Genomic DNA, 26,143 nt, shown 5'->3' with positions numbered 1-26,143 from the left:
TTTTGTTCATGGTTGGAGTAGAGCGCCATGAACGGCGAATGATGTACGATGGTGGGATAAAAACGAGGAGGTTGGGGTGTACCCAGTCATATGTCTCTTGTGTAGCAAAATGTTCTCGAATCGGCGCTGTGAGCAAGACATTGTTTCCAATCCACAAAATATACTGGGGCATAAACTTTAAGATGCTCATAATTTATTTGGCTGTTTTTCGTTTTTTGGGAATATTCAATGACATCATTTCATGACTGGCGCTTTGTGTCTGCACTTTTATGCGAAACCCAAGTCTCGTCACTGGTAAAAATGTAATCGGAAAAACTCCACGTGAGCCTTGTCGTACCGAACGAGAAAAGTCAGTGCAGCTCCTGTGCGTTGTTTTTGTATTCAGCTGTCAGAAATCGAGGAACGCACCCGACACACATTTTCTATAGCTCAAGCACCACTAAAATTTAATTTCAGTAAAGCACAACCTAGCGATGCCAGATTTTGTAAAATAAAAAACGGAGTGGTGATTCGTTCAAATGGTTCAAATGGCTCTGAGCACTATGGGACTCAACTGCTGAGGTCATTAGTCCCCTAGAACTTAGAACCAGTTAAACCTAACTAACCTAAGGACATCACAAACATCCATGCCCGAGGCAGGGTTCGAACCTGCGACCGTAGCGGTCTTGCGGTTCCAGACTGCAGCGCCTTTAACCGCACGGCCACTTCGGCCGGCGGTGATTCGTTATTTGTTCATAACAACATTCTCAAAATTAAAGTACATTTATATTTTACACAAAAATTACATAGATTTCCATACGTTTAATAGATTGTACAAAGTATTAATAGTGCGCATATCCAAAGAACTTAAAAAATACACATTTTTCATTTTCAAGGGCTAGTCAATTAGATTCAGATTGATTTTAGTTCATTTCACCGAAATTTTAGCACTTTTTAATAGCTGAATATCACTCTTTCGCGGAGGAGTCTTTGATGGACCTTCGCCACCTAACATTTTATATTTGAAACTAATTTTCTAGCGAAGACTAATGGATTAAGAACACACTCCGAACCACGCATGAATCTGAGTGGAGACATTACAGTAAGCAATGTAAATTGCTATCGTTGGTTGTTGCTTCTGTTTGGAAGCTCAACCGTTATCAATATTCATGAAATTCGACAAGAACAAAGATATTTTTCTAGACGATAGGTTTTAATATTACATTTATTCCATACAATATGATTCGCAATATGAGACCTTAACTTTTCCCGGGGAATCGAATGTTCAAATAACTTACGGGTTTGCTGCCGGGTGACGTCGTCGGACACCGCCGATATTTCGACAGGAGCACACCCTACCATTGTCAAGGCACAAATGCAAGGAAGAAAAAATGTGCAAGCAAATTTAATACCTCAGTTCATAGAGGAGAAACAAGAAAGATACCACACACAGAACAAGTGTCAACACAACCAAAGATAACCAACACCAGAAATATCGATGGTTACTATTAATCAACAGGTGAGGTAGCACTAATTTTGTCCCTCTGTTTTTTGAGGAGAGACAGAGCCGGATTCCAGGCAGCATTTAAACAAAATCCACCATCTCTGTTAATAAGGTTGCTTTATAGTCTGATTTCGACAGCTTCCTTAATAACACTATCCCAATAGTTTGACGTGCAAGTCAGAATCTCCGTGTTGTTGTATTCCATAGGATGACCTGTGTCAAGGCAATGTTCTGCAATAGCGGATTTGCTCGGCTGTTGTAAGCGCGTGTGACGCTTACGTTCAATACACCGGTCTCCCACAGTCCTGATTGTCTGACCAATATATGACATGCCACAACTGCAAGGAATCCGATAGAACCCAGCCTTACGCAAACCAAGATCATCTTATACGGACGCCAACAGGGCCTTAATCTTGGAAGGTGGTCGAAAAACACATTTCACATCATATTTCCGTAAAATACGGCCAATCCTGTTGGAAATGCTTCCTGCGTAAGGCAAAAAGGCCGTAGACTTAGGTGCCACTTCGTTGCTATCGTCACTCACCCGTTGCACAGAAGGCTGATGGCGCAACGCACGTTTGATCTGCCTCTCACTATAACCATTCTGACGAAAGGTAACTTCGAGATGTGCTAGCTCAGCTGCCAAACTTTCAGGGTCTGAGGTAACGTGGGCCCTGTGAACCAAGGTGCGAAGTACTCCTTCACGCTGAGCTGGATGGTGGCAACTATCAGCTCGCAGATACAAGTCAGTGTGGGTGGGCTTCCTATAAACAGAATGTCCCAACGTACCATCAGTCTTCCTTTTGACCAACACATCAAGGAAGGGAAGGCATCCATTCTTTTCCACCTCCATAGTGAACTGAATATTCGGGTGGTTCACTATGGAGAAACTGGTACACCTGCCTAATATCGCATAGGGCCCCCGCGAGCACACAGAAGTGTCGCAACACGACGTGGCATGGACTCGACTAATGGCTGAAGTAGTGTTGGAGGGTAGTGACATCATGAATCTTGCAGGACTGTCCTGAAATCCTTAAGGCCCTATCCAAACGGGGATACTCAAATCAAGTCTCCATCTACGTGACAACCAAAAGACTGAGAGACTGGACGACTCGAGTAGCCGATCACATTCACACAGCCACGATACGAGTCTCCTGTACTGCGAAATCACTTGCGGTGTGAATAGAAAATTAAATCAGTTTCATTGGCTGTGGGCAAAGGACGTACAGCGCGCTTTTTTGCGTGCTGTGGCCCCTGTAGTACGAAGTCTAATGACTATTAGTGATGATGACGATATTATAATACAGTATTATTATTAACGCCGGTACAGAAGGAGAACTGTGAGAAAGTACTTGGGTCATCCTTACACTGAGATTAATATCAATTGTAGGTTACAAGTTGTGTAATTGCTTGGGTGCATTGTACAGGAAACATATCCGCATTGAAAAATTACCTGGGACGGGTTCAACTAACTTCAGTTATAAACAGTACCACTCCATAGTACTGTTGGCATGCAGTGATGCTGATGGCTTACTCATTATCGTTGAAATTGGTTATGCAGGTAGAAATAGTGATGGAGAGATATTTCGTGTTTCAGCAACCAAATATTGGATTACAACTGGAAGATTAAACTTGCAATTGCCTTCGAGATTACTACATGATGAAAATGAATATGATTTCCTTATTACTTTGTAGAGATGAAGCTTTTCTTTTATCACGCTACCTGATGCGACCGTACCCACAAACAACACTCGATAATGTGAAGAGAATTTATTATCATAGATTAAGCAGAGGAAGAAAATCTGTGGAATGCGCATTTAGAATGCTGACACAGAAGTTCTAAGTCCTGATTAGTTCTATTCGTTCTCGAACTAAAGAAAGAGTGGTGTGCAGTGCAAACAGAATAATTTCATTCGAAAACGTGAAGGTATCCAATACAGTTATGGTGAATGACAATGCAACAACTCCGAAACGCCGACAGTCAGAGTACAGCCAAGTAAATACATGCTTTGTGTCCTCATTCTACTGCTAATGAGGTAAGGAATTATTTAGCCAACTACTTTCTGACACCTAATGCTTCCTCCCATTTCAGTGGAAGTACTGCATCAACAATAATCAGGATCTACTATAACTGTCTTTCTTTACAAATCTTTTATGTCTGATGTGTATTTCTGTAAAACTTATTATTGAATTTCTGTACGTTTTTATTTGTGCGTTAATACATAATTAAAAAGTATTTGTTATGTATTCATTACATTTATAAATCATTGATTAGTTTTTCAATAAAATGGATCTTAAAGCATATTGAGTAGGGCGTATTTATTTTACGTTAAAATTTTTAATTACTGATAATGATGATAGATTAATCTACTTGGCTACTTCGTGCCGTGCTCTGTCATCCCCTTCCTTGAAAACGCTTTCAATTTGTAATTTTATAGTTCCGGGTATTTCACCACTTCTCCCAGGAATTCCAAATTAACGATTTGTTCGCACATTGCGCAACCCAGTGGCTGGAATGCAACTGAGAGACGGAGACTCGACGCCTGAACGATCACACCTAATAACACATGCAGGGTCTCTTGGTTGCAGAGTATCTCAGTCACTCGGGGACTTAAATATCCTCGTGTGTATAGGGCCTAAGATTACGAGGGGGTGGAGATCTCTTCTGAACAGCATGTTGAAAGGCATCCCAGATATGCTCAATAATGTTAATGTCTGGGGAGCTTGGTGACCAGCGGAAGTGTTTAAACTCAGAAGAGTGTCCCTGGAGCCACTCTGTAGCAATTCTGGTCGTGTAGGGTGTCGCATTGCCCTGCTGGAATTGCCCAAGTCCGTCGGAATGAACAATGGACGTGAATGGTTGTAGGTGATCAGACAGGATGCTTAGGTATCACCTGTCAGAGTCGCATCTAGACCTATCAGTGGTCCCATATCACTCCAATTGCACACACACCCCCCACACCATTTCAAAGCCTCCACCAGCTTGAACAGTCCTCTGCTGAAATGCAGGGTCCATGGATTCATGAGGTTGTCTCCATAACTGTACACGTCCATCCGATCTACACAATTTGAAACGAGGCTCGTCCGACCAGGCAACATGTTTCCAGCCATCAACAGTCCAATGTCGGTGTTGACGGGTCCAGGCGAGGCGTAAAGCTTTGTGTCGTGCAGCCATCAATGGTACACGAGTGCGCCTTCGGCTCCGAAAGCTCATATCGATGATCTTTCGTTGAATGGTTCGCACGCTGACACTTGTTGATGGCCGAGCACTGAAATGTGCAGCAATCTGCGGAAGGGTTGACTTCCGCCACGTTGAACGATTCTCTTCAGTCGTCGTTGGTCTCGTTCTTGCGGGATTTTTTTCCGGCCGCAGCGATGGCGGAGATTTGAAGCTTTACCGGATTCCTGATATTCACGGTAAACCTGTGAAATGATCATACTGGAAAATCCGCACTTCATCGCTACCTCGGAAATGCTGTGTCTCATCGCTCGTGCGCCGACTACAGCACCACGTTCAAACTCACTTAAATCTTGATAACCTGCCATTGTAGCAGCAGTAACCGATCTAACAACTTCGCCAGACACTTCTTGTCTCATATAGGCGTTGCCGACCGCAGCGCCGTATTCTGCACGTTTACATATATCTATACTTGAATACGCATGCCTATACCAGTTTCTTTGGCGCATCAATGTACAGGGCTATTACAAATGATTGAAGCGATTTCATAAATTCACTGTTGTTCCATTCATTGACATATGGTCACGACACACTACAGATACGTACAAAAACTCATAAAGTTTTGTTCGGCTGAAGCCGCACTTCAGGTTTCTGCCGCGAGAGCGCTCGAGAGCACAGTGAGACAAAATGGTGACAGGAGCCGAGAAAGCGTATGTCGTGCTTGAAATGCACTCACATCAGTCAGTCATAACAGTGCAATGACACTTCAGGACGAAGTTGAACAAAGATCCACCAACTGCTAACTCCAATCGGCGATGGTATGCGCAGTTTAAAGCTTCTGGATGCCTCTGTAAGGGGAAATCAACGGGTCGGCCTGCAGTGAGCAAAGAAACGATTGAACGCGTGCGGGTAAGTTTCACGTGTAGCCCACGGAAGTCGACGAATAAAGCAAGCAGGAGCTAAACGTTCCACAGCCGACGGTTTGGAAAATCTTACGGAAAAGGCTAAAGCAGAAACCTTACCGTTTACAATTTCTACAAGCCCTGACACCCGATGACAGTCAAACGCTTTGAATTTTCGGCGCGGTTGCAACAGCTCATGGAAGAGGATACGTTCAGTGCGAAACTTGCTTTCAGTGATGAAGCAACATTTTTTCTTAATGGTGAAGGGAACAGACACAATGTGCGAATCTGGGCGGTAGAGAATCCTCACGCATTCGTGCAGCAAATTCGCAATTCACCAAAAGTTAACGTGTTTTGTGCAACCTCACGGTTCTGCGAAAAAAACGTTACAGGACACGTGTATCTGGACATGCTGGAAATTGGCTCATGCCACAACTGGAGACCGACAGCACCGACTTCATCTTTCAACAGGATGGTGCTCCACCGCACCTCCATCATGATGTTCGGCATTTCTTAAACAGGAGATAGAAAAACCGATGGATCGGCCGTGGTGGAGATCATGATGAGCAATTCATGTCATGGCCTCCACGCTCTCCCGACTTAACCCCATGCGATTTCTTTCTGTGGGGTTATGTGAAAGATTCAGTGTTTAAACCTCATCTACCAAGAAACGTGCCAGAAGTGCGAGCTCGCATCAACGATGCTTTCGAACTCATTGATGGGGACATGCTGCGCCGAGTGTGGGAGGAACTTGATTATCGGCTTGATGTCTGCCGAATCACTAAAGGGGCACATGTCGAACATTTGTGAATGCCTAAAAAAACTTTTTGACTTTTTGTATGTGTGTGCAAAGCATTGTGAAAATATCTCAAATAATAATGTTATTGTAGAGCTGTGAAATCGCTTCAATCATTTGTAATAACCCTGCAGCGCCGCATTCTGCCTGTTTATATTTCTCCGTATTTGAATACGCATACCACCACGCTGTTTAGCGTCCGAAAACCTCAAACCACACACACACAATACGCATACCGATACTAATTTATTTGGCACTTCATTGTATGATCTCAACGAATAGTAATGTAATGATGTGAATGCAAAATTTAGCCAAAGTAGATAATTTCAAACACAAATAAGTAAAGAATTGTATAGACAGAAACTGAAGATTAAGAAAAATGGGACGCAAAAGAAATTATTCTAGAAATAGAGGAAGCGAAACAAAAAATTTAATTCGTAGTTCTGCCCCATTATGGAATGATTTCTAGTAAAACAGGCAAAACTCTCAAAGATTCAAATATCAGAATTGGGTTCTGTTTTGAAAACAGTATTATTGATACTATAAGATACGCCACTAGTGTAACAGGCCGATTTAATGAGTCACGGATCTACAAAATTGGACGTGACTATTCTGATGAAGTATACATTGGGCAAACTGGTCGAAACCTTCGGATGCATTTTAAAGAGCACATAAAATCTAACGATAACAGTACATGTGTCTTTGCACTACATCTTCTAAACAACAAACATACAGCGATAAATATTAACGAAAAGCTCCTAATTTTGCATTATGGTAAAAAGTGAAATTTTCTAATTTTAAAATTTAAAATATCAGGCTGGTACAGATCTTCAGTACAAAATGTTTCTCGATAACTTCAGTCACATTCAGCTAATGACCAATCAGAAATCATGTATACAATGAAATGAAATTTAAAATTTAATCTCTCCTTGATTATCTTTTTTATATTATTTAATTTCTCTACATTTTAAGACTAGTTTTTATTTTATTTTATTTTAAATACTGTTTTAGGTCTTACTATTTTTTTAACATTTCTCAACTGCGCATGTCCATATACAGTCACAGTGTTTGAAATTACTGTATCATTTCTTTCAAGCTTAGCTTTACTCTTCGATCAGTATAATATGTTTGTAAATGCCAAACTGTCTAATTAGAAACACAGTATTTGTGATCCAAAACGAACAGAAAGCAAAAACTTGAAGACGCTGAAATTTCACTATGTACCTAATACATACACTGCTGGAAAAAATTAGTAAACCTGCAAAAATGACGTCGATTTTGATCCGATGAAGGCTTACGCCACCTTGGGGTAGTAGACGTACTGATACCGATTTCAACGTCGTCCGCCAACAGATAGCATAGTGACATAGCTACGAGAGCGCCATCTGTGTCTATCTTTGAACAGGGAACGCCCACAGCCAGAAGGCTCAGTATGGTGCAGACGTGTGAAGAAAGCACGCAGCCTTGCCATAGAGACGTGCTTTCTACAGCCAACCGAGCGAGCTTGAAAGGGGTCAAAATGTGGTCTTCCGAGTGTCGGAATGGTTCTTTCGGAGAATTGCTACACAAATCGGACGTGCTGCGTCAGTTGTGCAACGATGCTGGTTATCAGTGGTCACGTGAACATTCTCACAACCGTAGATGAGGATCTGGGCGTCCTCGCAGCACAGACGCCCGACTGGATCGTCGTATTATAAAGGAAGCAGTGGCAGATTGCACAGCTACCACGGCACAGATCGGAGGGCTTGTGACCATAGACCTGTCAACACGAGCTGTTGCGAACTGGTTATTAGCAGTGGGACTATGGAAACGCACACCTCTAGCCCGTCTTCCACTCAAGTCACAGTATTTGGCTTGGGTGGTGCAGTCAGAGGATCACTTGGAAGTAGGAATGGCGTGCCGTGATCTTCAGCGATGAAAGCATATTCTGTCTGCACGCAAGTGATGGTCGTTTGCGGGTGCGATGTATATCTGGTGAGCTCTGGCTCATAGAGTGCATTCGTCCAAGACACACAGCCCATCCCAGCCTTTATGGTCTGTGGTCCGATTAGCTACAACTCTAATTCACCTTTGCTGTTTCTGGAGGGGACTAACTAGCGCTCGGTATGCGCAGATTGTTGTTAGTCCCGTTCTTTTGCCGCTTTTGCAACAGGACGGCGATGTGTTGTTCCAACACGATAATGCTCCCCAAGACGTGCAGCAAATTCGCTCGCCAGCACAATCACTTGATTTGTCTCTAGTCGAGCATGTGTGGGATAAGATGGAAGAAGAAGTGACTCATGCAGCTCGTCAACCTTCTTACAGAACTACTTGAATAGGTCAAGCAGGGGTGGCATATCGTCATGCAGAACAGTACAAACTATATCTACGAACGACTAGATACCAGTGTCAGAGCCTGCATTGCCGCCCATGGAGGCTACACTACATAGTAGTATGGGTGTTCCAGCATGGCCTCAGACCTGATACCTCAGAACCGCTTGTGCTACTGATCCGTAAATGTGATCATTTCATGTACCCACATGCACTGTTGTAACGATAAGTCATGAGTGAATTGCGAACTTCTACAAGGGTGTACCAATTTTTTCCGGCAGTGTAGTTTCCCATTACGGTTAAATGTATTTAAAATAGTTTTACATTCACGTAATCTTACATTTCTATTCTTGGAGGTAATTTCTATACATAACAGGCAATGTCCGGACGAAGTGACTGACTGACCGATCCATCATCGCCCAGCGCACACCGCTAAGGGTAGAAACTTGAAATTTGGAGAAGGTGTGGATCCTATATCGTAGACGTCGTTTAAGAAGGGATTTTTCGAAACTTCAGACCTAAGGGAGTGTAACAGGGGATGAAGAGCTTTTTTTTGGAAAATGTCGCTGTTATGGCAATTTTGAAGCTAGACCTACGAAAATTGGTATTTGGGTTCTTGGACAGAAATAACGAAATAGGTGTTTTTTGGCAATTTAACCCTTGCTGCCCGTGGAAGCTACAACACGTAGTAGCATATGCGTTTCAGCACTGGTCGATGCCTGATACTTCAGAACCGCTTGTGCTATTGATCTGCAAATTTTGTCATTTCACGTACGCTATGCATAAGCATATAGTGAGTGAAAGCTTTTCCCGAAAATATGTCATTATTAAAGAACTAATAAAGTATTTTAAAGCTATGTCTGTGAACATTGGTATTTGAATTCTTGGTTACAAATAAGAAAAATACGTGTTTCGGTGTTTTTGAAAACTGAACCCGTAAGGGGGTGAAATAGGCCGTGAAACGTTTTTTGAAAATATTTATTGTGATACCATTTTTAAACCTAAACTTTTGAAAATTTGTGTTTGGGTTCTTGGTTAGAGATGAAAAAATACCTCTCTTACGTTTTTGGAAATTCAACCCCTAAAGGGGTAAAAAGGGTCAGACTGATTCAGTGACTCATCATCGCCCAGCCCAAACGGCTAAGGATAGAAACTTGAAATTTGGAGAGGGAGTGTATCTCATCCTGTAGGGATCGTTTCAGAAGAGATTGTTCATTCCACTCCTCAGGGGTAAAATAGGAGACGAAAGCTTTTGAAAGTATCTCGCTATTAATGGTATTTTGAAGCTAGAACTACGAAAACTGGTATTTGGTTTCTCAGACATAAAACAATAAATATGGGTTCAGCATTTTTGGAAACTAGACCACCAAGCAGAAAATAGTGGGTGAATGCTGTATGTTTGTTGTTTAGAAGATGTAGTGCAAAGACACATGTATTGTTATCGTTAGATTTTATGTGCTCTATAAAATGCATCCGAAAGTTTCGACCAGTTTGCCCAATGTATACTTCATCAGAATAGTCACGTCCAATTTTGTAGATCAGTGACTCATTAAATCGGCCTGTTACACTAGTGGCGTATCTTATAGTATCAATAATATTGTTTTCAAAACAGAACCCAATTCTGATATTTGAATCTTTGAGAGTTTTGCCTGTTTTATTAGAAATCATTCCATAATGGGTCAGAACAACGAATTAAATTTTTTGTTTCGCTTCCTCTATTCCCAGAATAATTTCTTTTGCGTCCCATTTTTCTTAATCTTCAGTTTCTGTCTATACATTTCTTTATTTATTTGTGTTTGAAATTATCTACTTTGGCTAAATTTTGCATTCACATCATTACATTACTATTCGTTGAGATCATACAATGAAGCGCCAAATAAACTAGTATCGGTATGCGTATTCAAATACGGAGAAATATAAACAGGCAGAATGCGGCGCTGCAGGGTTATTACAAATGATTGAAGCGATTTCACAGCTCTACAATAACATTATTATTTGAGATATTTTCACAATGCTTTGCACACACATACAAAAAGTCAAAAAGTTTTTTTAGGCATTCACAAATGTTCGACATGTGCCCCTTTAGTGATTCGGCAGACATCAAGCCGATAATCAAGTTCCTCCCACACTCGGCGCAGCATGTCCCCATCAATGAGTTCGAAAGCATCGTTGATGCGAGCTCGCACTTCTGGCACGTTTCTTGGTAGATGAGGTTTAAACACTGAATCTTTCACATAACCCCACAGAAAGAAATCGCATGGGGTTAAGTCGGGAGAGCGTGGAGGCCATGACATGAATTGCTCATCATGATCTCCACCACGGCCGATCCATCGGTTTTTCTATCTCCTGTTTAAGAAATGCCGAACATCATGATGGAGGTGCGGTGGAGCACCATCCTGTTGAAAGATGAAGTCGGTGCTGTCGGTCTCCAGTTGTGGCATGAGCCAATTTCCAGCATGTCCAGATACACGTGTCCTGTAACGTTTTTTTCGCAGAAGAAAAAGGGGCCGTAAAATTTAAACCGTGAGGTTGCACAAAACACGTTAACTTTTGGTGAATTGCGAATTTGCTGCACGAATGCGTGAGGATTCTCTACCGCCCAGATTCGCACATTGTGTCTGTTCCCTTCACCATTAAGAAAAAATGTTGCTTCATCACTGAAAGCAAGTTTCGCACTGAACGTATCCTCTTCCATGAGCTGTTGCAACCGCGCCGAAAATTCAAAGCGTTTGACTTTGTCATCGGGTGTCAGGGCTTGTAGAAATTGTAAACGGTAAGGCTTCTGCTTTAGCCTTTTCCGTAAGATTTTCCAAACCGTCGGCTGTGGAACGTTTAGCTCCTGCTTGCTTTATTCGTCGACTTCCGTGGGCTACACGTGAAACTTACCCGCACGCGTTCAATCGTTTCTTTGCTCACTGCAGGCCGACCCGTTGATTTCCCCTTACAGAGGCATCCAGAAGCTTTAAACTGCGCATACCATCGCCGATTGGAGTTAGCAGTTGGTGGATCTTTGTTCAACTTCGTCCTGAAGTGTCATTGCACTGTTATGACTGACTGATGTGAGTGCATTTCAAGCACGACATACGCTTTCTCGGCTCCTGTCACCATTTTGTCTCACTGTGCTCTCGAGCGCTCTCGCGGCAGAAACCTGAAGTGCGGCTTCAGCCGAACAAAACTTTATGAGTTTTTGTACGTATCTGTAGTGTGTCGTGACCATATGTCAATGAATGGAACAACAGTGAATTTATGAAATCGCTTCAATCATTTGTAATAGCCCTGTACATTGATGCGCCAAAGAAACTGGTATAGGCATGCGTATTCAAGTATAGATATATGTAAACGTGCAGAATACGGCGCTGCGGTCGGCAACGCCTATATGAGACAAGAAGTGTCTGGCGAAGTTGTTAGATCGGTTACTGCTGCTACAATGGCAGGTTATCAAGATTTAAGTGAGTTTGAACGTGGTGCTGTAGTCGGCGCACGAGCGATGAGACACAGCATTTCCGAGGTAGCGATGAAGTGCGGATTTTCCAGTATGATCATTTCACAGGTTTACCGTGAATATCAGGAATCCGGTAAAGCTTCAAATCTCCGCCATCGCTGCGGCCGGAAAAAAATCCCGCAAGAACGAGACCAACGACGACTGAAGAGAATCGTTCAACGTGGCGGAAGTCAACCCTTCCGCAGATTGCTGCACATTTCAGTGCTCGGCCATCAACAAGTGTCAGCGTGCGAACCATTCAACGAAAGATCATCGATATGAGCTTTCGGAGCCGAAGGCGCACTCGTGTACCATTGATGGCTGCACGACACAAAGCTTTACGCCTCGCCTGGACCCGTCAACACCGACATTGGACTGTTGATGGCTGGAAACATGTTGCCTGGTCGGACGAGCCTCGTTTCAAATTGTGTAGATCGGATGGACGTGTACAGTTATGGAGACAACCTCATGAATCCATGGACCCTGCATTTCAGCAGAGGACTGTTCAAGCTGGTGGAGGCTTTGAAATGGTGTGGGGGGTGTGTGTGCAATTGGAGTGATATGGGACCACTGATAGGTCTAGATGCGACTCTGACAGGTGATACCTAAGCATCCTGTCTGATCACCTACAACCATTCACGTCCATTGTTCATTCCGACGGACTTGGGCAATTCCAGCAGGGCAATGCGACACCCTACACGACCAGAATTGCTACAGAGTGGCTCCAGGGACACTCTTCTGAGTTTAAACACTTCCGCTGGTCACCAAGCTCCCCAGACATTAACATTATTGAGCATATCTGGGATGCCTTTCAACATGCTGTTCAGAAGAGATCTCCACCCCCTCGTAATCTTAGGCCCTATACACACGAGGATATTTAAGTCCCCGAGTGACTGAGATACTCTGCAACCAAGAGACCCTGCATGTGTTATTAGGTGTGATCGTTCAGGCGTCGAGTCTCCGTCTCTCAGTTGCATTCCAGCCACTGGGTTGCGCAATGTGCGAACAAATCGTTAATTTGGAATTCCTGGGAGAAGTGGTGAAATACCCGGAACTATAAAATTACAAATTGAAAGCGTTTTCAAGGAAGGGGATGACAGAGCACGGCACGAAGTAGCCAAGTAGATTAATCTATCATCATTATCAGTAATTAAAAATTTTAACGTAAAATAAATACGCCCTACTCAATATGCTTTAAGATCCATTTTATTGAAAAACTAATCAATGATTTATAAATGTAATGAATACATAACAAATACTTTTTAATTATGTATTAACGCACAAATAAAAACGTACAGAAAATCAATAATAAGTTTTACAGAAATACACATCAGACATAAAAGATTTGTAAAGAAAGACAGTTATAGTAGATCCTGATTATTGTTGATGCAGTACTTCCACTGAAATGGGAGGAAGCATTAGGTGTCAGAAAGTAGTTGGCTAAATAATTCCTTACCTCATTAGCAGTAGAATGAGGACACAAAGCATGTATTTACTTGGCTGTACTCTGACTGTCGGCGTTTCGGAGTTGTTGCATTGTCATTCACCATAACTGTATTGGATACCTTCACGTTTTCGAATGAAATTATTCTGTTTGCACTGCACACCACTCTTTCTTTAGTTCGAGAACGAATAGAACTAATCAGGACTTAGAACTTCTGTGTCAGCATTCTAAATGCGCATTCCACAGATTTTCTTCCTCTGCTTAATCTATGATAATAAATTCTCTTCACATTATCGAGTGTTGTTTGTGGGTACGGTCGCATCAGGTAGCGTGATAAAAGAAAAGCTTCATCTCTACAAAGTAATAAGGAAATCATATTCATTTTCATCATGTAGTAATCTCGAAGGTAATTGCAAGTTTAATCTTCCAGTTGTAATCCAATATTTGGTTGCTGAAACACGAAATATCTCTCCATCACTATTTCTACCTGCATAACCAATTTCAACGATAATGAGTAAGCCATCAGCATCACTGCATGCCAACAGTACTATGGAGTGGTACTGTTTATAACTGAAGTTAGTTGAACCCGTCCCAGGTAATTTTTCAATGCGGATATGTTTCCTGTACAATGCACCCAAGCAATTACACAACTTGTAACCTACAATTGATATTATTCTCAGTGTAAGGGTGACCCAAGTACTTTCTCACAGTTCTCCTTCTGTACCGGCGTTAATAATAATACTGTATTATAATATCGTCATCATCACTAATAGTCATTAGACTTCGTACTACAGGGGCCACAGCACGCAAAAAAGCGCGCTGTACGTCCTTTGCCCACAGCCAATGAAACTGATTTAATTTTCTATTCACACCGCAAGTGATTTCGCAGTACAGGAGACTCGTATCGTGGCTGTATGAATGTGATCGGCTACTCGAGTCGTCCAGTCTCTCAGTCTTTTGGTTGTCACGTAGATGGAGACTTGATTTGAGTATCCCCGTTTGGATAGGGCCTTAAGGATTTCAGGACAGTCCTGCAAGATTCATGATGTCACTACCCTCCAACACTACTTCAGACATTAGTCGAGTCCAAGCCACGTCGTGTTGCGACACTTTTGCGTGCTCGCGGGGCCCTACATGATATTAGGCAGGTGTACCAGTTTCTTTGACTCTTCAATATATGATGTGTTCTGTTTATTACAGAACCATAAAATCACTTGAAAATGGCCTAGAAGTCTGAAATTAGTTGTCAACAAATAAAATTAATATAGCAAAAGTGGAAAATGACAATGTTACACATTGACCATCATCTAAAATGAAAGGGTACTTACAGAGATACAGATACTTTCTTTGTACGTGTCCTGGTGAGTTTCCTCTTTTTTCGCTCCACGTAACCAAAGGTTGAAAGTGGCACATGCACTACCCTTGCAGGAATTTTATGTTTAATGACAGTGAGAATTTTGTGTTTCTTGTTTCAGTCGTAATTTGATCTGCGTACATTGCATGGCACAAACACGTTTGCTAATATTTACCAATTGCAAATACATATCTGTTACACACTTGCTTTGACCTCGTTGTTCACGGTTTCTACTCGTAAAGGTAAGAAATGTACCGCAATGACGGCCAAATTTTGAAAACCTGCCTGAGAGGTATAAAGTATTTCACCCAATGAAACTATCATTAACATCATTTTCTAAAGAGACACTTTTTCTCCCACTCAGTTTTGCTCCCTTTCATATTTATGGCAATCATGAATCCAAGCTGTGGCCCGATGGGGAGACCTGAGGAAATCGGTACGGAAACTGTAATACTGTAAGTAGAAATTGCTGTGCTGAAAATGAACTTATTACAAAATGAAGGTATAAACATGATGCCTATTATTTAATCAACAATAACTGGCTTGTCTTCTTGTAAGAGGGAAAAATTTTTTACGTGAAGAGAGAAACGTAGAGAGCAAAAACTACATAGAAACCGTAATGTAACAACAATTATTTTATTGTCTTCACTTGCATACATATCACATACTAGGACTTCGAGCACGTTAGTGACAATATAAAAAGAATAGATAACACTTTCCTACTGTTTTTGAAAATGACTGTCGGTAGAAGGAAACGGTAGCAAGTCAAATGTGAACAAAAGTAATAGGTAAAAAGTGAAATCAAGGCACCAGGTAATAATTTTATTAAAAGCCAGTTCATGTGCTCTTACATGGGTTGAGCATACTGCCTAACGTGTTTTGCTGTGTGAAACTAGAGGAATCTCTGCTATATTCCTCTAGCTATCTAGTGGTGTGTGGCGGAGGACACTTTCTGTACCAGTCACTTCCCCATTTATCAGTTCCAGTCGCGAATGGTTATGGCGAGAAAAAGGAATAAAAGTGAGATAGTGTTAATGCTTTTATCCTTCTTTACCTCCTCTGCATTACTGCAGATGACGTGTCACTGAGCACATTTGTACTGTGCAAGCAGTACACATGAGGTGCCTAGTTGTTTCCACTGCCCTGTGTGGAATACATAAGTTCTTGTACACTTCACTAGCCTGCTGTCTTCATGATGATGATGTCCCCAGCGCAGAAAACAGCACGCAGGTCGTGGATTCTTTTTCTTGAGGCTGAAATTAACTTCGCAAGCAACTGCTGCTACGAATAAACTGTAACTCATTTGGGATGCCACTCGCGTTTTTATTGATATAGACACGAGAAACTATTCTTGATCACAACGTTTTGAACATATCTTTCCACAGTCATTATATCTGGCTAAAATAATATGAAATACATCCTGCCACAGACAACATGTCTGCCTACTGGAACCGTCAGAACTGGAGAATAAAATTACATGAATCAAATACTACTATTACAGACAACATGTCTGTACCTAGCGACGGTCGGAACTGTAGTAAATGAAATTGCATGATACAAATACTGCTATAACAGACAACATGTCTGTTTACTGGAACGGTCAGAACTGGAGAGCCGGACTGCCCGAGACACTTCGCGCGCCAAGCCAGCAAGGTGTGACCCGAACGCCACCGAAGTGCATCGGCAGTAATATCGTCAGTCTTTTGTTTTAGTAATACTTTGATTTTAATAATTTCGAAATGACTGATTGATTTCTGGCTGTTGAGAGATGTTTATTTTAAAAAATGAAGTAATTTGGATGACAGGTTTAATTAATAATAGCAACAAAAGTTTAACGTTTTGGCGCCCTACTGCCGAACACAGCAGCCAATCACAGAACAGCAGCATCATGCAGGCGGTCTTTCTCACGGAAATGGTACCGAATATAACATCTGTCACCGGTACCTCATCCCACATTGCGTCATCTCTATGCTTCTTAGCCGGCCAGAGTGGCCGAGCGGTTCTAGGCGCTACAGTCTGGAACCGCGCGACCGCTACGGTCGCAGGTTCGAATCCTGCCTCGGGCATGGATGTGTGTGATGTTCTTAGGTTAGTTAGGTTTAAGTAGTTCTAAGTTCTAGGGGACTGATGACCACAGCAGTTAAGTCCCATAGTGCTCAGAGTCATTTGAACCATTTGAACCTATGCTTCTTGCATCTCCGCTGCCCTGGGAATAGCTTCCTGGAGCCTAATATGATGGCTGAATAAGCCAGAAACATTACATGGTTCAGGGAAGTACTGTTACTGGTAACCGTCCATCTGACCTAGAATCTCTCTGACTCTATCTTCATGGTCTTTTCCCGAGATATACATTGAAGGAGGAAAGATACTGGCTGACTCTTCCAGGAATTTACACTCTAGCAACTTAAACAGTTAACCACGCCGTGAAGTAGTACGCCTCTCTTGCAGCGTCTGTCATTGGAGTCGGATGATCATCTCTGTAACGCTTTCGTGCTTACTAAATGAACCTGTAACGAAACGCGCTGCTCTTCTTTGGATCTTCTCTATTTCCTCTATCAGCCTTATCTGCTACGGATCCCACACAGAAGAGCAATATTCAAGTACTGGCCGAAAGAGTGTTTTGTGAGCTACTTCCTTTCATGTTGTCCTTCATTTCCTGAGGATTCTGCCAATGAATCTCAATCTGGTATCTGCCTCACCCGCAATTAATTTTATGTGATCATTCCACTGCAGACCGCTCCGTATGCATACTCCTATATAGTTTATGGAAGTAACTGCTTCCAGTGACTGTTCTATAATCGTGTAATCATATAATAAGGGTACTTCCTGTATGTTTATTCGCAATACGTTTCATTTGTTTATACTGAGAGTCAATTGCAGCCCCTTGCACCAAGTGTCAATTCTCTTCAGGTCTTCCTGCACTTCGCTACAATTTTCTAGCGCCGCGAGTTCTCTGCGTTCAAAAGCATCATCTGCGAAACGCCTCATGAAAAATTACGAACTATAACTCTCCCATGGGGCATGTCCGAACGTATTTTTCTCTCCGTACAGAATGGCATGCTGTGTTCTGTTAGTTGGATGATGATGATGTTTGGTTTGTGGTGCGCTCAACTACGCGGTCATCAGCGCCCGTACAAAGTCCCAATTTTTACACAGTCCAATTTTTTTACCCAATTCAATCTAGCCACTGTCACGAATGATGATGATGAAATGCTGAGGACAACACAAACACCCAATCCCCAGGCACAGAAAATTCACCACCCGGCCGGGAATCGAACTTGGTACTCCATGATCCAGAGGCAGCAACAATTTCCACTAGACCACGAGCTGCGGACTGTTAGCGGAAAAGCTCTTCAGTCCAGTCATACAGTTGGCCTTTTTTTTTTTTTCGTCCTGCTTTGGACCACGAATATTTTTCTCTCTTCCCTGATTATGTTTTTCTTCTTTTGCAAGTAGATTTTCATTTTGGCTGATTGTGTTTCTTCTCTCTGTTTTGACCATTTGCCGGCAGGACTTGGAACTGGCGTAGTTAGCGAAATAAGGTTTTTAGTAATTTTGACTTTTTCTCTGATAACTTCTCGATCCTGAATGTCATCAAATGAAATTTCCGCTTCCTGTAAATCCTTTTTAACTTCGCTTGCCCAGTTTGAATACGATTTTGTTTTTGAAATTGATGAATGTATGCGATGAGTAAGTCTTTGCGGGTTCATTCTTTCCAAATGACCAAAAAACATCATTCTCCACTTCCTCATGCTAGTAACAATGTCTTCTGTATGTTCGTATAATTCACAGTTGTGTCTTCGGCGGAATTCTCCGTTTTCTTTGATAGGGCCAAGGATTTTCCTCAAAATTTTCCGGTCTTTTATTTCAAGTTTTCGTAGTGGTCCTTTCTTCGTCATGTTTAAACATTCTGATGCATACAAATCTGACGGTTTAATTAAGGTGTTATAATGACAAAGTTTTAGGTTTAAAGACAGGCTTTTGCTTTTGTATAAGTCTTGGCACAGATGAAAAGCGCCTACTGGTTTAGAACACCTACTTTCTACAGCTGCATTTTCTGAACCGTCAGGTGTAATTATTTCTCCAAGATATTTAAATTTCTTCGACTGCTTTATTTTCTCTTGTTTCAATATGAGGAGAAGCGTGTTTGATGTTTGTGATGACTTCAGTTTTGTTAAATGCTATTTTAGGCCAGTCTTAGCAGCAACTGATTGTAGGCTGGACACTTGAACCTTAGCAATATTATTTGCAATGAGTGCCAGATCATCAGCAAAAGCCAAACAATTTCCACTAAGGCCATTTCTTTTTTGTCCAATTTGAGTCCCATAACCTGGACTATCTTTTCCAGGACGCAGTTGAAAAGCAATGGAGAGAGCAGGTCACCTTGTCTCACCCCTGTACAGATTTCAAATGGTTCTGATTGTTCGCCTCCGAACTTGACCTTTGACACTGTGTTATTTAAAGTGGCGCTTATCAGATTGATTATTTTCCTATCGAGACCAAATTCGGTAAGAGTGTTCTTTATTGTCTCTCGATCAGTTGAGTCATACGCTTTTTGAAAGTCGACAAAGGTCACAACAATCGTATTTGATCTTGATTTGGCGTATGATATAACAGATTTCAGGTTATGGATCTGCTCTGCACAGTATCTTGATGTTCTGAAACCAGCTTGATATTCGCCCAATTGTTGATCTAAGACTGATTCAGCATTGTTTAACAACAGTCTGGAAAAGATCTTGTACAGTTGACCTGGTATTTCGTACGCTCGTATTTTGTTCTTTAGGCGGCAGTGCGGAACGGTATCGCATGCCTTCCTGAAGTCAAGGAACACGGCACCTTCCTGGACGCCTGCACCTACTACTTTCTGCGTCTCTTGGACGAAAAGAGCGAACTGGGTTTCACATGACCGTTGTTTTCGGAACACGTGTTGTTTCCTGCAGACGAGATTTTTCGCCAGTCATAGTAAAGTAAAAGAATCACTAAGGACAGAAAGGAAACACGTCGAAAATTTTCTAAATTCATTTCATTGCATCAAATGAGTCCAACTAGGTAGGCATGTCGTTTCCTAAGGGCAACAGATTTTATCCGCAGTCAATAAAACGCCTCTGGCAACAGGTACAATTAACTGCTTACTGCAGGAAGGGAACTGTTCCGGTCGTGTTCCCTTTCGGCTGCTAACAGTATTTCCTAGGCAGCGCTGGTGTGGTCAGGTAGCTCTGCAGAAGTCTGATTACATAGCATTTGAAACAGCGGAACTGTTTGCGTTCTGTGTTTCGTGAATTATTAGCTTCATGATTATGTTGAACTCTTCATAATGAGTTCAACGGAAAAATAAACTGACAGCAGAAAAAAGAAGAAGGGAACCATTAAAGCTGCAAATACAAGAGAAATACGATAAAAAAGCCAACGTTTCGGGTAGAGAAGAATTGAACTGAAAAGCACAACTTGTTCCAGCTAAACGGCAAGGATCAAAGAAATGCGGCCACTGTATTTCGAGTGAACAGGCTGCTAGATGTCTCGTCGGTAAATGTAAGCACTGGCATAAGCGTGCGCTTTTACTATATATTGTGAATTTTAACAACCTGACAAGCATAAAACGAGTGCTACATACGTAGACATACCAAGTCCCACAAGTTGCAGTTTCAAACCTGTTTGTGATTTTATTTTTGTCGAATACGCAATATACTCTCCACTAAAACGATAACATGCCGTTTGTAATCAGCGCACGATGGAACATAACATACAATTAGAAAAGTTTTTGGAGATCTGAAGATGAAAGTCTTACCTGTCGAAACCGGTCAATAAAATACAGTTTTGAACACGATCTTGACTATAAAAAATTTCTTTAAAGTACGTATAGATCGCCTCTTCTCATTTCTCGTTATGGGAACTTCAATCAAACAATTCTGCCCTATCAAAGTAACATGAATTTAGTTTCAACAACGATACGCTGCAGGTATCTCGAAGTAAGATCAACACCAATAGCCTGCGAGCTGATTGCTTTTATTTGAGGAATACTCGGATGAATCTAGGACTTCCTGAGGAACCTGCCTACAATGCCAAACATTCATAAACACCTTAAAATGGATTACTGTATACTAAGAAACGTTTAATTTAGATTCCTGAAGAAAAGATGCAGTTTTGGAATGAGATTTTGACATATTCGACAACAAAGAGAGATGGAACTGACGAGAATTCTTAAGTCAATGCGTTTATTTTAGTGAAATAGTACTTAAAATGTATTTAGCTTGATGAAAATATGTAAAATAAATTTGTGCTCTCAGAATGTAAGGCTTTTAATTTTTGTTCCACATGGTTTACTGCAAAAAGAACTCTTGAAGAATTGAAAATTTTAAGCTGCCGGTAACACAATGTTGGATGAAAACTACATAATATAGAACACCGTACAATCACATGTTTTTAGAAAAAAATAGAATAATTTTGCTTTAGGGTTTTTGTATGAATTAGTTTTTTGACCCTCCTGTAAAATTTGTAGAAGTGGACTTGTTCCCTTTTTGCAGTTAGCATCTCAAATCCGCACAAGTAAAAATTAGGAAATTACCAGTATCATTGAACACCTATGACATAAGCAAGAAAATAGTTTATGTTTAAGATTCTTCGTAGATATTAAAACATTAATATACCAAAAATATAACTATTTAAGATATCAAAAAATAATGTTGACTAAACAGCTTGATTTCAGACTTCAGTATTCCCACTTGCTAGATTATAATTGCACAACACATTACTAGCTGCGTTTATACCTCCTTTATAAGCTCTGAAAAAATACCGTATAACTTCCCACAATTTGAGCACTTCACAGTTGAATGGGCTCGTCAAATATTACCGGCGTATTAGTTACACTCCCGTCCGCTTGGGAGCGCGGCGCGCGCCTCACCGTTGCCAACCCACCCGCCTGCGCGCTCCAGTAGCCGCTTCCCTCTCAGTCAGGAAAGCGCAGCCTATTCGAAGGGAAGCGTCAGCCCACTGTGCTTGCTCATCGGGCCGCCGCTGCAGCTGCGCGCAGCGTACACCACAATTGCTTTGTCGCTTGGGGGGAACACAAATCTCGAGGAACGCACTATCACCGAATACTGCAGGTAAGAAGCGCCGGTGGCTAGGCTCACCTGTTGTAATTGATGCAGTATACCATGCCGGCGTTTTGTAATACATATCCGTCTGTCATTCAGTAAGAGATCCTGCAAGGGACTGGCGGCGCTAACAGGTGTAGCGGATATGGTTGGTAACAACGATGCGTTGGGTGGCGTGATTCCGCGCAAGGTAGCGTTGAACTGTAAATATCACGGAAGACAGTACAAGCCGGTATGAAGAAGTACATGGTGATAACCTTAGAAATCCGCAATTATGCGGAGCAGTCAGCTGAAAATATAGGCGCAACCACTACGGCTTACTGAACAATTTTCTCGGGGTTTAGTATCTGTTGCAAAGAATTATTCATTGCAAAGGTACTTCTAACTGTCGCTTTCTTCGTTTTCCGCCGTTCCTTAGTTGCTTAAAAATTCGTAGAGCTATGTTCTTTTTTTGTAACTAATTGAAAAGCAGTTTGTTTTTTTACGATAGACGTTTCGCTTCTTTCATTTATGAAGCATCTTCAGTGGCCTGTAATACATATTTTTATGCATGTAATAAACACATTTTGTAGTAGTTACAAGTATATTAATATGTTACTTTTTCTCAAAACACCCTTGTTTGCCAAGTTAGAAACAACTTTCGCAGCACAAATTTCGTAACCTTAAATTTTTAGTGTTACTTAGGATTCCCAGTGTTGTTAGTTCACATGTATCATCCTGGAGACGTGTTATGGAGACAGAGTAACCACATCTCCAAGACGACTCACATTAACTAACGACAATGGAAATCGTAAATAACACCAAAAGGACAATTTAACCTCACGAAACTTGTCATGCAAAACTTGTGTCTAACCGGAAAAACAAGAGTGACATGAGAATACTTGATTGAGAAGTAGCGGCTCCGGCCTCGTAAACTGACATACGGCCGGGAGAGCGGTGTGCTGACCACATGCTCCTCCGTATCTGCATCCTGTGATGACACGGCGGCCGGTCGGTACCTTTGGGCCTGCATGGCCTGTTCGAGCGGAGTTCACTTTTATATATTAAAACGAACATGTATTACAGGCCAGAGAAGATGCTTCGTAAATAAAAGAAGCGAAACGCATACTGCAAAAAAAAAAAAAAAAAAAAACTGCCTTTCATTTAGCTCCATAGACGGAACATACCTCCATGAATATTTCTAACTGTGACCACATTACGTCTGACTCGATGTAGGTCCATTTTCAAATTACAGAATTGGAATTGTTACCTTTCATTCATGTCACAGCTGTAAAATTGTTTTGAATGAAATCTGAAAGAAATTGGGTAGCCTTAACAAGAGATATTGTATTGTGTTTTTTGCTCTGGGTTGACGAATTTGGAAGCAACCCGTGTACGTTACGTGCACCTACTACCGTACTCGAAACAAAAATAAGAAACGTAACGGAAATTGATCAGATAGACACCAAATGATAAAGGCATTTTTCTCTCTAGTATTGGAGGCTTAGAATCATTACGCAAGAGATTCAGCCGACGGAAAGTCACAGCAAACCACTACTTGACACTCCAAGCTATGCCGCTAATAAGTGAGCCTCCGCCGACGCCAAGGGTAAAGTATGCCGAGTGATGATGTATCTTTTTATGGAAAGCAAAATCGGCCAAATCCGCTTGAATTTTTTTTTCTTTTCATTGCTGTTTGTCGACAATTGCTGTTCAGAGATTCTGAAAACATTACTATAAATAATCACTTTCCCTTATACAGGGAGTGAGTGATGGAGACTATAATAACAGTTTCTTAGTGCTATTTTCAAGCCAACGATTACCAGAGGAGCCATTGAGTTTGTGAAAAGTCTTCATACCATAAGTATGTACTATAATTCAATCCTAAACTGTAACTTAACTGCCGGCCGGGGTGGCCGAACGGTTCTAGACGCTACAGTCTGGAACCGCGCGACCGCTACGGTCGCAGGTTCGAATCCTGCCTCTTGCATGGATGTGTGTGATGTCCTTAGGTTAGTTAGGTTTAAGTAGTTCTAAGTCCTAGGGGACTGATGACCTCAGGAGTTAAGTCCCAAAGTGCTCAGAGCCATTTGAACCATTTTTTTTTTCTTAGAAATCAGCATTTCGAAGTGACGTCGTATTGTCTGCTAATGTACCGGTAGCCGGATTTTGTAGATGGTTCAAATGGCTCTGAGCACTATGGGACTTAACATCTTAGATCATCAGTCCCCTAGAACTTAGAACTACTTAAACCTAACTAACCTAAGGACATCACACACATCCATTCCCGAAGCAGGATTCGAACCTGCGACCGTAGCGGTCGCGCGGTTCCAGACTGAAGCGCCTAGAACCGCTCGGCCACTCTGGCCGGCTGGATTTTGTAGAAATCAAAATAAAACTAGAATATGTCTGCATTAACGTACGCAGTAGGGCTTTGATTACCTGAAACAAATGCCCAGAATTTGTTTCAGAGCTGAGACTAGTCAGTCTCTCTCTCTCTCTCTCTCTCTCTCTCTCTCTCTCTCTCTCTTCGTTACTGAATCGTTTTAAAGACACCAGTAATACAGGATCACATTCTTGTTTGTTATTCTAACCACTTCACAGCTTTCTCAAGGTTGTGAAAAACTTACTCACTGGGTGGTCGTTTTTCATCACTGTCGTTGTCGCGACGTTCTTCCTTGTCGACGCAAGAGTCTTGGTCGTCGATAACACTGAGTTGTTATATCGCCTGTCGATTCTTGATAGCGACTGGGCGCGCGCGAATTTGAATTAACCGACTGAAAGGATTTCGGTTAACCGATGTTGGTCGGTTTTCAGATAACTGATGTTCTGCAGCATTGGAAAAAAATCCGTCCTGTCTCAATAGCGACAAGAATATGTGAAGGCCCCATCACGCTAAACGCACCTAAATAGGCTTAGGCGTGGCTCGAAAGATCAATCTTTATTAGATGTTTAGGAGCACACTGAAAGGACAAACAATCGAAGAGTAGACAAGATGAGCAACAACATCGCGTTTCGGAAGCTGAAGTTCATCTTTAATTAGCTACCTATTGACATTAGTTTACTGTTGTTTTTTTCTTTTTCTTAGCTGTTCGCAAAACTCCGTTTAATCGGCGAACGAGTTTCAAACGACGATTTTCCCGCGAATAATCAATTTGTTTAGTGGTAACGCAGAGGAACTGGACCAGAAGTATTTCGTGACTGTTATGGGTTTATGATTCGTTCGATTACGTAAACCAAAAGCTAGGGTTCGATTCTTATTCTCTTCTTAAATGACTGTTTTCTAGCGCGTAATTGGTCTTGCGGTAGCGTTCTCTCTTCTTGCGCACGGGGTACCGAGTTCGATTCCCGGCGAGGTCAGGGATTTTCCCTGCCTCGAGATGACTGGGTGTTGCTGTGTCGTCTTCATCATCATCATTCACCCCATTATGTTCGGAGGAAGGCAATGGCAAACCACCTGCGCTAGGACCCTGCCTAGTACGACGGTGCTGGTTTCCCACATCGCACCCTACGCTCTTCGCAGTATGGGACCTCATCATCAATACACTCATTGTTCAAAAGTATCCGGACGCCCCTATGTAATGCGGAATTGAAAACTATATTTCGCAATAGGCAGGCCCTCCAGGATCAAAGTAGACACCAATTATTGTGTTGTCAGTAGAGAAGCAGTACCATAGAATGGGTCTGTCACGAGATTACAGTGACTTGCAACGTGGACTAGTTATTGGATGTGACCGGAGTAAGAATCGGGAACATTTCAACCCTTCTAAAGGTACCAAAACCAGCTATTGACGATGTGATTGTGAAGTCGAAATGTGAAGGAACGACCACAACTAAACGAAGACCATGCATGCCGCATGTACTGACGGACGGATCATCGAGCATTGCGTAGAGTGATTTCAAAAAAGCACATGAAATCAGCGGAAGGAATCACTCTTGAGTTCCAGTTGCTACCAACAGCCCATCTATCACACCGACTGCGAGTACGGAGTTAAAAACAATGGGGTGCAATGGCCGAGCCGCTCCTCATAAGCCACACATTTCAGTGGTCAAAGCTACGCGACGCTGGAGGTGGAGCAAAGAGCGACACCACTAGACAGCGGATGTCTGGAAACGAGTGATTTG

At 41.9% G+C, this 26,143-nt stretch overlaps 1 protein-coding gene across 1 annotated transcript in view; it reads left to right on the top strand.

Moving 5' to 3' along the window:
* Positions 1-21,889: 21,889 nt before the first annotated feature.
* LOC126094730 (transmembrane protein 53) overlaps positions 21,890-26,143 on the top strand; it is a 169,074-nt gene continuing 164,820 nt past the window's right edge. Inside the window, exon 1 of the mRNA XM_049909278.1 lies at positions 21,890-22,048. The gene's annotated coding sequence lies outside the window, so the exon portion shown is untranslated. The remainder of the gene's footprint in view (positions 22,049-26,143) is intronic.

This window comes from Schistocerca cancellata, chromosome 8 (assembly GCF_023864275.1).
Source record: "Schistocerca cancellata isolate TAMUIC-IGC-003103 chromosome 8, iqSchCanc2.1, whole genome shotgun sequence".
Taxonomy (NCBI): domain Eukaryota; kingdom Metazoa; phylum Arthropoda; class Insecta; order Orthoptera; family Acrididae; genus Schistocerca; species Schistocerca cancellata.
This window is presented reverse-complemented; position numbering and strand designations above follow the sequence as displayed.